The sequence below is a fragment of the Dromiciops gliroides genome, chromosome 4, assembly GCF_019393635.1.
Source record: "Dromiciops gliroides isolate mDroGli1 chromosome 4, mDroGli1.pri, whole genome shotgun sequence".
Taxonomy (NCBI): Eukaryota; Metazoa; Chordata; class Mammalia; order Microbiotheria; family Microbiotheriidae; genus Dromiciops; species Dromiciops gliroides.
Genome location: NC_057864.1, coordinates 205982461 through 205996028, shown reverse-complemented (window position 1 = coordinate 205996028; position 13568 = coordinate 205982461). Strand labels below are relative to the sequence as shown.

Below are 13568 nucleotides of genomic sequence, written 5' to 3'. Positions count from 1 at the left end.
TTTTTGTTGTTCCGTCATTTTCAGTCATGTATGACTCTTTGTGATCCCATTTAGGGTTTTCTGGGATATGACAATGGAGTGGTTTGCCATTTTCTTCTCAAGTTTATTTTACAGATGAGGAGACTGAGGCAACAGGATTAAGTGATTTTTCAAGGGTTGCTTAGCTAATAAGAGTCTGAGGCCAGATTTGAACTCAGGAACATGAGTGTTTCTGACCCTGGGCCAAGAACTCTATCCACTGTGCCACCTAGCTGCCCCAGCTCCACTAACAGTGGCCTCACATTATCAACCCCCCATTTACTGTGGCGGGTAGGGTACCTTATGAATGGCTTACTACTATCTTTAGCATTCAAGGGTAACCTGAGGGATTATGGTTTATAATTTTGTCACATATAAAATCCTAACCAGAGTCCCCCACCCCCATCCCCAACTGATGAACAAGCTGATGTCAATTAGCTTTTACAAGGGATATAACTGCCGAGAAGGCATGGCAAAAAGAGACATTACAAAAACATCCCCCTAAACTAGGAGCACGTTCTCCCTTATGTATATATTTATTGGCTGGTGAGGGTGGGTTTAAAGTTAAAGCACAAAAGTTGTGAGATATGCAAGGGACTGAGCGGTATCACATGAGTCCTGGAACATGGAGTCCTTTTCTCAGTTTAAAGAGTCTCCACCAAGTTTTCCTCAGGGAGTGGCTTCAGCAATGGGTGAGTCACTCCCTTGATCATCTGGACTGGCACCTTCCAGGACACAGTGCCTTGGCTAGCAGATTACTTACTGCTTGTCTGGGACTAGCTGCTTGCTTGGCTGCTGTGTTGGCTTCTCACCAGCCTTGGTTTCTGCTGCTACCAGTTTTAAGATCTTAGATGGCTTTGATGGATCTTCCAGTTTCATCAGCCACTTAGGGACCCCTTTCACAGAATTCACTGAAGATTAAAGGAAAAGAAATTGTAGAAACAGAGAGCTTAGGTATTTGTGGATACATGATGGTCAGGTGTTGGAATATAGATTAGCCACTCTCCCTACTCCCAAACCTGGTGTCTTATAGCAGTCCTCTGTAAAAAGCTATAAGGGAAGGGGCAGCTAGATGGTGCAATGGATGGAATACTACCCTGGTGTCATGAGGACCTGAGTTCCAATCCAGCCTTAGACACTTAACACTTACTAGCTGTGTCACCCTGGGCAAGTCACTTAACCCCAGTTGCCTCACCAAAAAAAAAAAAAAAAGCTATCAGGGAAGAAAGCAAGATATCAACCACTTGAACCTTTTGTAATCACAATTAATTTTGCCTTCTGGTTCATAAGCCAACCAGAAAACTCATTAATCCATAGGCCAGTAAAAGGCTTATCAAGTTTCCATGTGTTTCATTGGAATCAGACAAGACATATTATATACATGCTCTGTCAATGCTCTAAGAACCATGACCACAGTATTCAGACACCAAATTATTCTCCTCTCTTTTCTACATGCTTTGAGAACTCTTTCATCCTCAGCTTATTATTGGAGTATATTCTGAACTGATTGTCTATATCCCCTCCCAGAAAAGCTCTCTGGGGGTCTTGTTGTCATTGTTCTGTTGTTTCTGATTCTGTGATCTCATGAACCTCTGTGCATCTGTTTGCTGTTTTTTCCCCACTTTGGCAAATATACTAAGAGTCATTTGTCATTTCTTTTTCCAATGGAAAATAGAGATTAAGTGAATTGTCCAAGGTTACCACAGCTAGGAGTTTCTGAGGATGAAATTTGAACTTAGGTCTTCTTGACTCCAAGCCCAGCACTCTATACAAATATACCACCTAGATGCATCTCTGGGGTTCTTAGGGGACCTTAAACAATTGTTCTTTAACTTACTTTCCCCGGTACCATTTTGGGAAAGAATCTCAAAATACTGAGTGTGGTACAGATCTTATAATTGTTTCTTAAACAAGTCAAATACATAGTGGTTCAGATTCAATAAACAAAGAACATTTTGCCCACTTTATCAAAGATTATGACCATTTAAGGACAGGTAGGGGGCAACAGTGGATAGAGTGCTAGGCCTGGAGTCAGAAAAACCTTAGTTCAAATCTAGCCTCAGACATTTACCAGCTATATGACCATAGGCAAGTCATATAACCATGTTTGCCTCAGTTCTTCATCTACAAAATGATCTGAGAAGGAAAATGGCAAAACAGCTCCAGTATATTTGTCAAGAAAATCAGAAAAGGGATCATAAAGAGTCAGACATTACTGAACAACAACAACAATAATTTCTTTCACAATTTGCAATAGCTTATTTTGATGTTTGCAGTGGTCTTCCACAACCTAAAGGCAATAAAGAACAGAAAAAATGAAAAAAAAATTAAACTTTTTATCTTAAAAGGAAACATAGCTCCTAATGAGATCTTAGAATATATGAAGTTTTCCCTGGAGAGATTTGGGAGCTGGTGTCAAATGGAAGTCACCACCACCTCAACCCTCAGCATATACATCAAACTATCCTGAGCAGGAGAATTTTCCTCAACACAAACAACCTTCCAACTGGGCTCTGAATTAAATCTCTAAGTGTCCTTTTCACAAAAGGTATATTAAACTTTCTGCAGGAGCTCCTTACTATATTATGTTCCCTTTGGAGTTTCCAGCAAAATATCCTCTGGTCCTCCTATATCAAATTTCCTCTAATGGTCCTTACAAAAGGCAATGCAATTGGAAATCCCAAACTCACTCAGAGTAAGAAAAATATAATCCATTCAAGAAGAAAGAAAATGGGATCAGGTAAACCCAGAACATGTGTGGACTTCCAAAAAAGGGATTAAGAATTTGGGATTGATTTCTCAGGGTCTCTAGGTCAGCAAGAAAACCTGATCAAATGAACTGAATAAGTCACAAGGATCATGAAATAAAGGCAATCATTCTAGATTTGCTTAAAAGGAAAAAGAAAAAAGAACATTTATGAGCTATCAGTAATATTCAAGGCAGATTTCTAGGCACTATGTAAACTTGAAAAAATAGAGTAAAACTAACAATAATACTAGCATTTATATAGCACTTGGAGATTACAAAGTGCATTACAAAAGGTCTCACTTAATCCTTGTAACAAAGTAAAGAAGCATGTACTATCATTATTATTATTATTCCTATTTTTACAGATGAGGAAACTGAGGTTGAGAGAGGGTAAATGAACTTTGCCCAGAGTAACACAGTTAACTGTCTACAATCACTTTGGTTTTTTTTCCATAAGAATATTTTATTATTTCCAGTTGCATTTAGAGATAGTTTCAACATTTGTTTTCAAATTTTCAAATTTTTCTCCCTCCTCCCCTTGCTTCTCTCCTCCCCAAGACAGCAATTAACCTGATATATGCTATAATGTACAGTCATATTAAACATATTTATGCATTAGTCATGTAATGAGACAAGAATCAGAGCAAAAAGGAAAAAAAAACTCAATAAAGAAAAAAACAACAAGAAAAAACAAATAGAAATAGTATGGTTTGATCTGCATCCAGATTCAACATTTTTTTTTCTGGATTTGGAGAGCATTTTCCATGATGAGTACTTTCAGAACTATCTTGAACGATTGTATTGCTGAGAAGAATCAAGTCTATCACAGTTGATCAACACATAATGTTGTTGATAATGTGTACAATGTTCTCCTGGTTCTGCTCATCTCACTCATCATTAGTTCATGCAATGTCTTTCCATGTTTCTCTGAAATCCTCCTGCTTATCGTTTCTTACAGCACAGAGTAGTATTCCATACAGTGTTATACCACAGCTTGTTCAGCATTCCCAATGATGGACAACCCCTCAATTTCCAATTCCTTGCCACCACAAAAAGAGTTTGCTATAAATATTTTTGTACATATGAGTCCTTTTCCCTTTTTGATGATCTCTTTGGTAAAAAAAGACCTGGATAGCAGTATTGCTATTGTGGATCAAAGGGTATGGACAGCTTTATAGCCCTTTAGGCATAGGTCTAAACTGCTCTTCAGAATGTTGGATCAGTCACAGCACCACCAACAATGCATTAGTGTTCCAATTTTTCCACAAACTTCTCCAGCATGTATTATTTTACTTTTTTGTCATATTAGCCAATCTGATAGTTGTCAGGTCGTACCTCAGAGATGTTTTAATATGCATTTCTCTAATCAATAGTGATTTAGAGCATTTTTTTCATATGGCAATGTATAAATTTGATTTTTGCATCAGAAAACTGACTGTTCATATCCTTTGACCATTTCTCAATTGGGGAATGATTTGGATTCTTATAACTTTGATATAGTTCCCGGTATATTTTAGAAATGAGGTCTTTATTAGAAGTACTGGCTACAAAAATTTGTTTCCCAGCTTTCTGCCTCCTTTTTAATTTTGGATGCATTGCTTCAGTTTGTACAAAACCTTTTTTAATTTAATGTGATCAAAATCATCAATTTTGCATTTTATAATATTCTCTATATCTTGATAGGTCATAAACTGTTCTCCTTTCCAAAGATCTGAAAGGTAAACTATTCCTTCCTCTCCAATTTACCTATGGTATTACCTTTTTTGTCTAAATCATGTATCCATTTTGACCTTATTTTAGTATCAGGTGTAAGATGTTAGTCTATGCCTAGTTTCTGGCACACTATCTTCCAGTTTTCCCCAGCAGTTTTTTGTCAAATACTGAGTCCTATCCAGAAGCTGGAGTCTTTGGGTTTATATCAAACAGTACATTACTAAGGGGCAGCTAGATTGAGCAGAGCAGCACCAGCTCTGGATCAGGAGTACCTGAGTTCAAATCCGACCTCGGACACTTGACACTTGCTAGCTGTGTGACCCCGGGCAAGTCACTTAACCCCTATTGCCCCACAAAAAACAAAACAAAAAAACAAAAAAACAAACACAACAAAAAGTACAAAACAAAAAACAGTACATTACTAAAGTCATTTACTACTGTGTCTCTGTGCCTAACCTACTCCATTGATCCTACACTCCATTCTTAGCAGTACCAAATAGTTTTGATGACTGCTACTTTATAGTAAAGCTTCAGATTTGGTACAGCTAGCCCACCTTCCTGTGCAATTTTTTCATTAGATTCCCTTGATATTCTTGACCTTTTGTTTTTTCCAGATGTATTTTGTTATTATTTTTCTACCTCTATAAAATATTTTTAATGTAATCTGATTGGTATGGCACTGATTGTGAAAATTAATTTAGGTCAAATTATAATTTTTATATATTAGGCTCAGGCCTCTCCTATAAGCAATTGATAATTTTCCAATTATTTAGATCTGATTTGATTGTGTTGAAAGTGTTTTGTAATTGTGTTCATAGAGTTCCTTGTTTTTTCTTGCAAGTACACTATGAAGTATTGTATATGTCTACCCTTACTTCAAATGGAATTTATCTTTCTATCTCTTGCTGATGAGCTTTTTTGGTTGTGTATAGAAATGCTGATGATTTATATTGATTTATTTTATATCCTGCAACTTTGCTAAAGTTGTTAATTGTTTCAAGTAATTTATAGTTGATTCGCTAGGATTCTCTAAGTATGCCATCATATCATCTGCAAAGAGTGATAGTTTTGTTTCCTCCTTGCCTATTCTAATTCCTTTAATTTCTTTTTCTTCTCTGATTGCTAAAGCTAACATTTCCAGTAAATATTAAATAATAGAGATGATAATGGACATCCTTGTTTCAACCCTGATCTTATTGGGAAGGCCTCTAACTTATCTCTATTAGATATAATGCTTGCTGATGGTTTTAGTGATAATTACTGCTTATTATTTTAAGGAATGCTCCACATATTCCTAAATTCTCTAATGTTTTTATTAAGAATGGGTGCTGTATTTTGTCAAAAGTTTTCTCTGCATCTATTGAGATAATCATATTATTTTGGTTAGTTTTCTTATTGCTTTGGTTGATTATTTTGATAGTTTTCCTAATGTTTAACCAGCCCTGCATTCCTGGTATAAATCCCTACTGGTCATAGTGTATTTTCCTGGTTATCACTTGCTGTAATCTCCTTGCTAATATCTTATTTAGGATTTTTACAGAAATATTCATTAGGGAGATTAGTCTGTATTTTTCTTTCTCTTTTTTGGTTCTGCCTGGTTTTGGTATAAGCACCATATTTGTGTCATGAAAGGAATTTGGTAGAACTCCTTCACCTATTTTTCCAAATAATTTGTATAATATTGGCATAAATTGTTTAAATGTTTGGTAGAATTCACTTGTAAACCCATACACCCCTAGAGATTTTTTCTTAGGGAGTTCAATCTCTTTTTCTAATATGGGCTTATTTAAGGATTTTATTTCCTCTTCAGTTAACCTAGGAAGCTTGTATTTTTGTAAATATTTTTCCATTTCATTTAGATTGTCAAATTTATTTGCATACAGTTGGGCAAAATAGTTCCTAATTATTGCTTTAATTCCCACTGCATTGCTAGTAAAATTACCCACTTCATTTTTGATACTGGTAATTTGTTTTTCTTCTTTCCTTTTTTAAATCAAATTAACGAATGGTTTATATATTTTAATGTTTTTTTCATAAAATCAGCTCTTAGTTTTATTGATTATTGCTATAGTTTTCATGCTTTCAATTTTATTAATTTCTCCTTGAATTTTCAGTATTTCTAATGTAGTATTTATTTATTTAATAAAGTATTTTTTTCTGTTACATGTAAAGATAGTTCTCAACTTTTGTCTATACAAGCTTTTACAATTTCAGATATTTCTCCCTCCCTCCCTCCCTTCTCCCCCCTCCCCTATATAGCAGGTAATCTGATATAGGTTATTTATATATATATATATCTATATATATTATATATATATATGTTATACACACATATATATATACACATACATACATATATACATATATATATACACATAATAATATTAATCCTATTTCTGCATTATTCATGTTATAAGAGAAAAAATCAGAGCACTGATGAAAAACCTAAAATAGAAGAAAACAACAGCACCAAAACCAAAAGAAATAGTATGGTTCATTCAGCATCTATACTCCACAGTTCTTTTTTTTTTTTGGATTTGGAGATCCTCTTCTATCATGAGTTCCCTGGAACTCTCTGTACCATTGCATTGGTGAGAGATAAATCCATCACAGCAGATCAACACTCAATGTCGATGATACTTTGTACAATGTTCTTCTGGTTCTGCTCATTGCACTCATTCATCAGCTCACGCAATACCCTCCCAGGTTTCTCTGAACTCCTCCTGCTCATCATTTCTTACAGCACAATAGTATTCCATTGTATTCATATACCACAACTTGTCCAGCCTTTCCCAATTGATGGGCACACCCCTCACCTTCCAATTCCTTGCCACATGTAAAGAGCAGCTATAAATGTTTTTGTACATGTGGGGTCCGTTTTCCCTTTCCATGATTTCTTTGGGAAAAAGACCCAAAAGTGGGATTGCAGGGTCAAGGGTATGCACAGCTTTATCGCCCTTTGGGCATAATTCCAAATTGCTCTCCAGAATGGGTTGGATCAGTTCACAGCTCCACCAACAATTCATTAGTGTTCAATTTTGCCACCGCTTCTCACAACATTTTTATTTCCTTTTTTGTCATTTAGCACAATCTGATAGGTGTCAGGTGGTACCCTCAGAGGTGTTTTAATTCGCATCTCTCTAATCATTAGAAATTTAGAGCATTTTTTCATATGGGAATAGATAGCTTTGGTTTCTTCATCAGAAAATTGCCTGTTCATATCCTTTGACCATTTCTCAATTGGAGAATGACTGGGATTCTTATAAATTTGATTTAATTCCCTATATATTTTAGAGATGTGGCCTTTTTCAGAAGTACTGGCCACAAAAAGTGTTTCCCAGATTTTCTGCTTCCCTTCTAATTTGGATTGGATTGCTTCTGTTTGTACAATTTTTTTTTATTTAATGTAATCAAAATCATCCGTTTTTGCACTTTTATAATATACTCTATCTCTTGTTGGTCATAAACTGTTTTTCTTTTCCAAAGATCTGATAGGTAGACTATTCCTTCTCTCCTAATTTACCTATGGTATCACCTCTTATATCTAAATCATGTATCCATTTTGACCTTATTTTAGTATAAGGTGTCAGATGTTGGTCTATGCCTAGTTTCTGGCATACTATCTTCCAGTTTTCCCAGCAGGTTTTGTCAAATACTGAGTTCCTATCCAGAAGCTGAAGTCTTTGGGTTTATCAAAACACTACATTACTAGTGTCATTTACTACTGCATTTCCTGAGCCTAGCCTATTCCAATGATCTACCACTCTATTTTTTAGCCAGTACCAGTTAGTTTTGATGACTGCCGCTTTATAGTAAAGCTCTAGGTTTGGTACCGCTAACCTACCTTCCTGTGAATTTTTTTTTCATTATTTCCCTGGATATTCTTGATTTTTGTTTTTCCAGGATGAATTTTCTTATTATTTTTTCTAGCTCTATAAACTAATTTTTTAGGTAGTCTGATTGGTATGGCACTGAATAAGTAAATTAATTTAGGCAGTATTGTCCATTTTTACTATATTAGCTCTGCCTATCCATGAGCAATTGATATCTTTCCAATTATTTAGATTGATTTGATTGTGTGAAGAGTGTTTGGTAGTTATGTACATAGAGTTCCTGGGTTTGCCTTGGCAAGTAAACTCCCAAGTATTTTATATTATCTACTGTTACTTTAAATGGAATTTCTCTTTCTATCTCTTGCTGCTGGGACTCTGTTGGTCATGTATAGAAATGCTGATGATTTATGTGGATTTATTTTATATCCTGCTACTTTGCTAAAGTTGTTAATTGTTGTCAAGTAATTTTTGAGTTGATTCTCTAGGATTCTTTAAGTATACCATCATATTCATCTGCAAAGAGTGATAGTTTTGTTTCCTCCTTGCCTATTCTAATTCCTTTAATTCCTTTCTCTTCTCTGATTGCTAAAGCTAACATTTCTAGGACAATATTAAATAATAGGGGTGATAATGGACATCCCTGTTTCACCCCTGATCTTAGTGGGAAGGGCTCTAATTTATCTCCATTGCATATAATACTTGCTGATGGCTTTAGGTAGATACTCTTATTATTCTAAGGAAAGTTCCCCCTATTCCTAAACTCTCCAGTGTTTTTATTAGGAATGGGTGTTGTATTTTGTCAAAGCTTTCTCTGCATCTATAGAGATAATCATATGATTTTTGGTTTGTTTTCTTATTGATGTGGTGATTATGTTAAAGTTTTCCTAATGTTGAACCAGCCCTGCATTCCTAGTATAAATCCTACCTGGTCATAGTGTGTTATCCTGGTGATCACTTGCTTGTAATCTTCTTGCTAATATCTTATGTAAGATTTTAGCATCAATATTCATTAGGGAAATTGGTCTATAATTTTCTTTCTCTGTTTTTGCTTTGCCTTGTTTTGGTATCACCACCATATTTGTGTCATAAAACAAATTTGGTAGAACTGCTTCTTCACCTATTTTTCCAAATAATTTGTATAATATTGGAATTAATTGTTCTTTATTTTTTATTTTATTTTGGGAATGTCTGAGTTTCTTTATTAACCTGCGTATAACAAATAGGACATGTACACAGTATAAAAATGAACAGAGCATGAGAGGTATAGGCTTAACACAAATACATAATGGATACTTTTTTTTTTTTATCCTATATAGCTAGTTGCTTGGAAAAACGCAAGTTCTGATTGTAAAAATTTATTCTCTTTTATAATTATTCCACTAAAATTTTAAAAAGTACATTCAATACTTGAAAATGATGGTAGGGAGGAGAAATGAGTGGCCCTGTGTGGCATGGTAGTATCATCGGGGTTGGCAAATGTGACAAAAGAAACCCAGCTGTGTTTGGGAGAGAGCAGGGAGAATGTCCAGTTATAAAAAAATGAAAAAGCCAATTTGTTTCAAAAACAAAAACAAAAACCACCAGTGAAGAAGCCTGGTGAACGTGCACCTTCCTTGGGGACTGCAACGAGGTTTGACTGACATGCTGATCCTGGTTGGAGGGGAAAGGAGGCTGCAGGAGTTATGCAGGTTCAAAGTTGCTTAGGTGGCAGGTTTTTATGTTTGAAATACTGCACGACTTGCTGGGGCAGTTCTGCCAGCACAGCTTTAGCAAGGGTTTCTTTAGGTGCATTGCGGAATTCTCGGAAGGGCACAAACTGCACAGTGTCTCGAGCTGCCTCTTCGCCAGTGTGGGAACGCAGAGCACGAGTATCACCATCCAGGAACTCCATGGCAGCAAAATCAGCATTGCCCACACCCACAATAATGATGGACATGGGCAGCTTCGAAGCCTGTACCACTGCATGACGGGTCTCGTCCATATCGCTGATAACACCATCAGTGATGAGGAGGAGGATGAAATATTGTGTGGCTGTCTGTTGCTCCGTAGCATGGGCGGCAAAATGAGCTACGTGGTTGACGATGGGAGAGAAGTTGGTAGGTCCATAGAAGGGAATGTTGGGGATGTGGCAAGCTCAATACGCCTGAGCAATGCCATCCACACCTGAACAGAAGGGGTTGCTGGGGTTGAAGTTGATAGCGAACTCATGAGAAACCTTCCAATCTGGGGGGTAGCTGGGCGCCAAATCCCAAAGCCGGGAACATTTTGTCCTAATCATAATCCTGAATGATCTGTCCGACAGCCCTGATGGCTGACAGATACTCATTGGTGCCCATGGGGTTGATGTAGTGCAAAGAAGAGGGTTCTCAGAGATTCCTATTGGAGACTGTGGAAGTCTATCCCGCAGTAAACATAAGCTGGCATCCTCCAAGGCTATCGTCTAGGAAAGAATAATCCGGGGTTATTTTACAAGAGCGGAATAATGATGATGCCTGAGTTCTTATAATTCTTCTTCTCTTTTGTTTTTTAGGGTTGATACATTCAGCTCTAGCGGAGCACCATCTCGGTCCTCACACATCTTCACCACTGAGGTCTGGAATTCACCGATGAAGTCGTGGCCACCATCATTGTCATAGTCATAGCACATGACCTGAATTGGCTTCTTTCGGGTCTCCGTCACAAAGCGATACCAAAGGCACAGTAAATGGTTTCCACATAGGATCCAGAGTATACTTAATCACCTCTGTCCAGTGACAAGCATCCATTTGCCATTATCTTTCTGGTTTATCAAAATCTAGAAATGGATCTGATTTGCAAAGAGGTCCTTCTTTGTCCAGTTTCCTGACTGCCATGCTCAGCGTGATGACTCGGTTTGTCTGATAGTTCCTGGGCAGTGATCGTGATCGTGCCCTTCCCTGCTGGCTTCTCATTCACCAAGACACAGGGGCCGGGTGTGATTTTCTTGCTGGAGGCAATCATGCCCAAAGTGCAGGAGAACTGGCCCAGGAAGTCATGCTCATCCAGCTGCAGACTCGACTTGTCCTGTCAAATAGGGCAAACTTGAGCTTCTATACTTCCTGAAAGTGATAGTCGATGACAAACTTCTTGGAAAATGCTGGGTTCAAATTGTTGATAGGAGTTTCTGTCCTGTCAAACTCATACCACTTGCCATTGTTCTCAGTGAATAAAACACAGAAGGGGTCAGACTTGGAGGTGACATCTCGGTCCAACAGGTTTTGGCCACAGGACAGAGAGTTCCACGTTGCATACATAAATAGGGACCCAATGGGGCCCTGCAGGGGAGCTGGCACTCCTTGTGTAGGCCATGACTGCTGGGGGCAGCAGCGGCTCCTAACAATCTCTCCTTGGCTTGGGCTACCGTCGGAGGTGCAGACGCTGCCTCACCAAGCGATCAACTCAACCACCAACCGGTGCCTCTGGGGCATTCCCGAGGGAATGACTTCCTCCCAGCCCAAGGAGCCCGTGGGACGCCCTGCAACAGCTCTGGCCCCGGACGGGGCTCACCCTGTGGCCCACATGACCGGTAATTGTTCTTTAAATGCTTGGTAAAATTCACCCGTAAACCCATCTGGTCCTGGGATTTTTCTTAGGGAGTTCACTAATGCCTTGTTCAATCTCTTTTTCTAATATGGGTTATTAAGGATTTTATTTTCTTCTTCAGTTAACCTGGGCAGTTTGTATTTTTGTAAATATTCATTCCATTTCATTTAGATTGTCAAATTTATTGGCATACAGTTGGGCAAAATAATTCCTAATTATTGATTTTATTTCCACTTCATTGGTGGTAACATGACCTTTTTCATTTTTGATACTGGTAATTTGGTTTTCTTCTTTCTTTTTTTTAATCAAATTAACCAATATTTTATCTATTTTATTGTTTTTTTTCATAAAACCAGCTCTTAGTTTTATTGATTAATTCTATAGTTTTTTTTTGCTTTCAATCTTATTAATTTCTCCTTTGATTTTCAGGATCTCTAATTTAGTGTCTAATTGGGGATTTCTAATTTGTTCTTTTTCTAGGTTTTTCAGTTGCATGCCTAATTCATTAATCTCCTCTTTCTCTCTTTTTATTCATGTAAGCATTTAGAGTTATTAATTTCCCCTAAGCACTGCTTTGGCTGCATCCATAGATTTTGGTATGTTGTCTCATTATTGTCATTCTCTTGGATATAGTTATTGGTTGTTTCTATGATTTTTGTTTGGCCCATTCTTTCTTTGGAATGAAATTATTTAGTTTCCAATTGATTTTCATTCTACTTTTCCTGGCTCTTTCTTACATGTAATTTTTATTGCATCATGATCTGAGAAGGATGCATTTACTATTTCTGCCTTTCTACATTTGACTATGATGTTTTTGTGCCCTAATACATGGTCAATTTTCAAAATGTGCCATGTACTGCTGAGAAAAAGGTATATTCCTTTCTATCCCCCATTCAATTTTCTCCTGACATCTATCATGTCTAACTTTTCTAGTAATCTGTTCACCTCTTTCACTTCTTTCTTATTTATTTTTTGGCTAGATTTATCTAATTCTGAGAGGGGAGATTCAGATCCCCCACTAGTATAGTATTACTGTCTAATTCCTCTTGTAACTCATTTACTTCTCCTCTAAGAACTTGGATGCTATAACCACTTGGTGCATATATATTTAATATTGATATTACTTCATTATCTATAGTACCTTTAAGTAAGATGTAATTTCCTTCCTTATCTCTTTTAATGAGATCAATTTTTGCCTGCACTTTGTCTGAGATAAGGATTGCTACCCCTGCCTTTTTTACTTTAGCTGAGGCATAATATATTCTGCTCCAGCCTTTTACCTTTACTCTGTGTGTATCTCTCTGCTTCAAATGTGTTTCTTGTAAACAGCATATTGTAGGGTTCTGGTTTTTAATCCACTCTGCAAATTGCTTCCATTTTATAGCAGAGTTCATCCCATTCACATTCACAGTTATTATTACTGACTGTCTATTCCCCTCCATTCTATTTACCCCCTTTGTACTTTCCCCCCTTCTGTCACCCTATTCCTCCTCACTGACGTTTTACTTCTTACCCCTGCCTCCCCCAATCTGCCCTCCCTTTTTATCACCCCCCTCTCTTTTCTTTACCCTTTTCTCCCTTGCTTTTGTCCTCCCTTCTATCAGTCCCCCCCTTTCCCTTCCCCTTTAATGTAGTATTTAACTGGGGAATTTTAATTTTTTCTTCTAGCTGCTTAAGTTGCATGCCTAATTTAT

At 37.1% G+C, this 13568-nt stretch overlaps 1 pseudogene; it reads right to left on the bottom strand.

Moving 5' to 3' along the window:
* Positions 1 to 10003: 10003 nt before the first annotated feature.
* Positions 10004 to 11667, bottom strand: LOC122754856 (annotated as a pseudogene).
* Positions 11668 to 13568: the final 1901 nt, after the last annotated feature.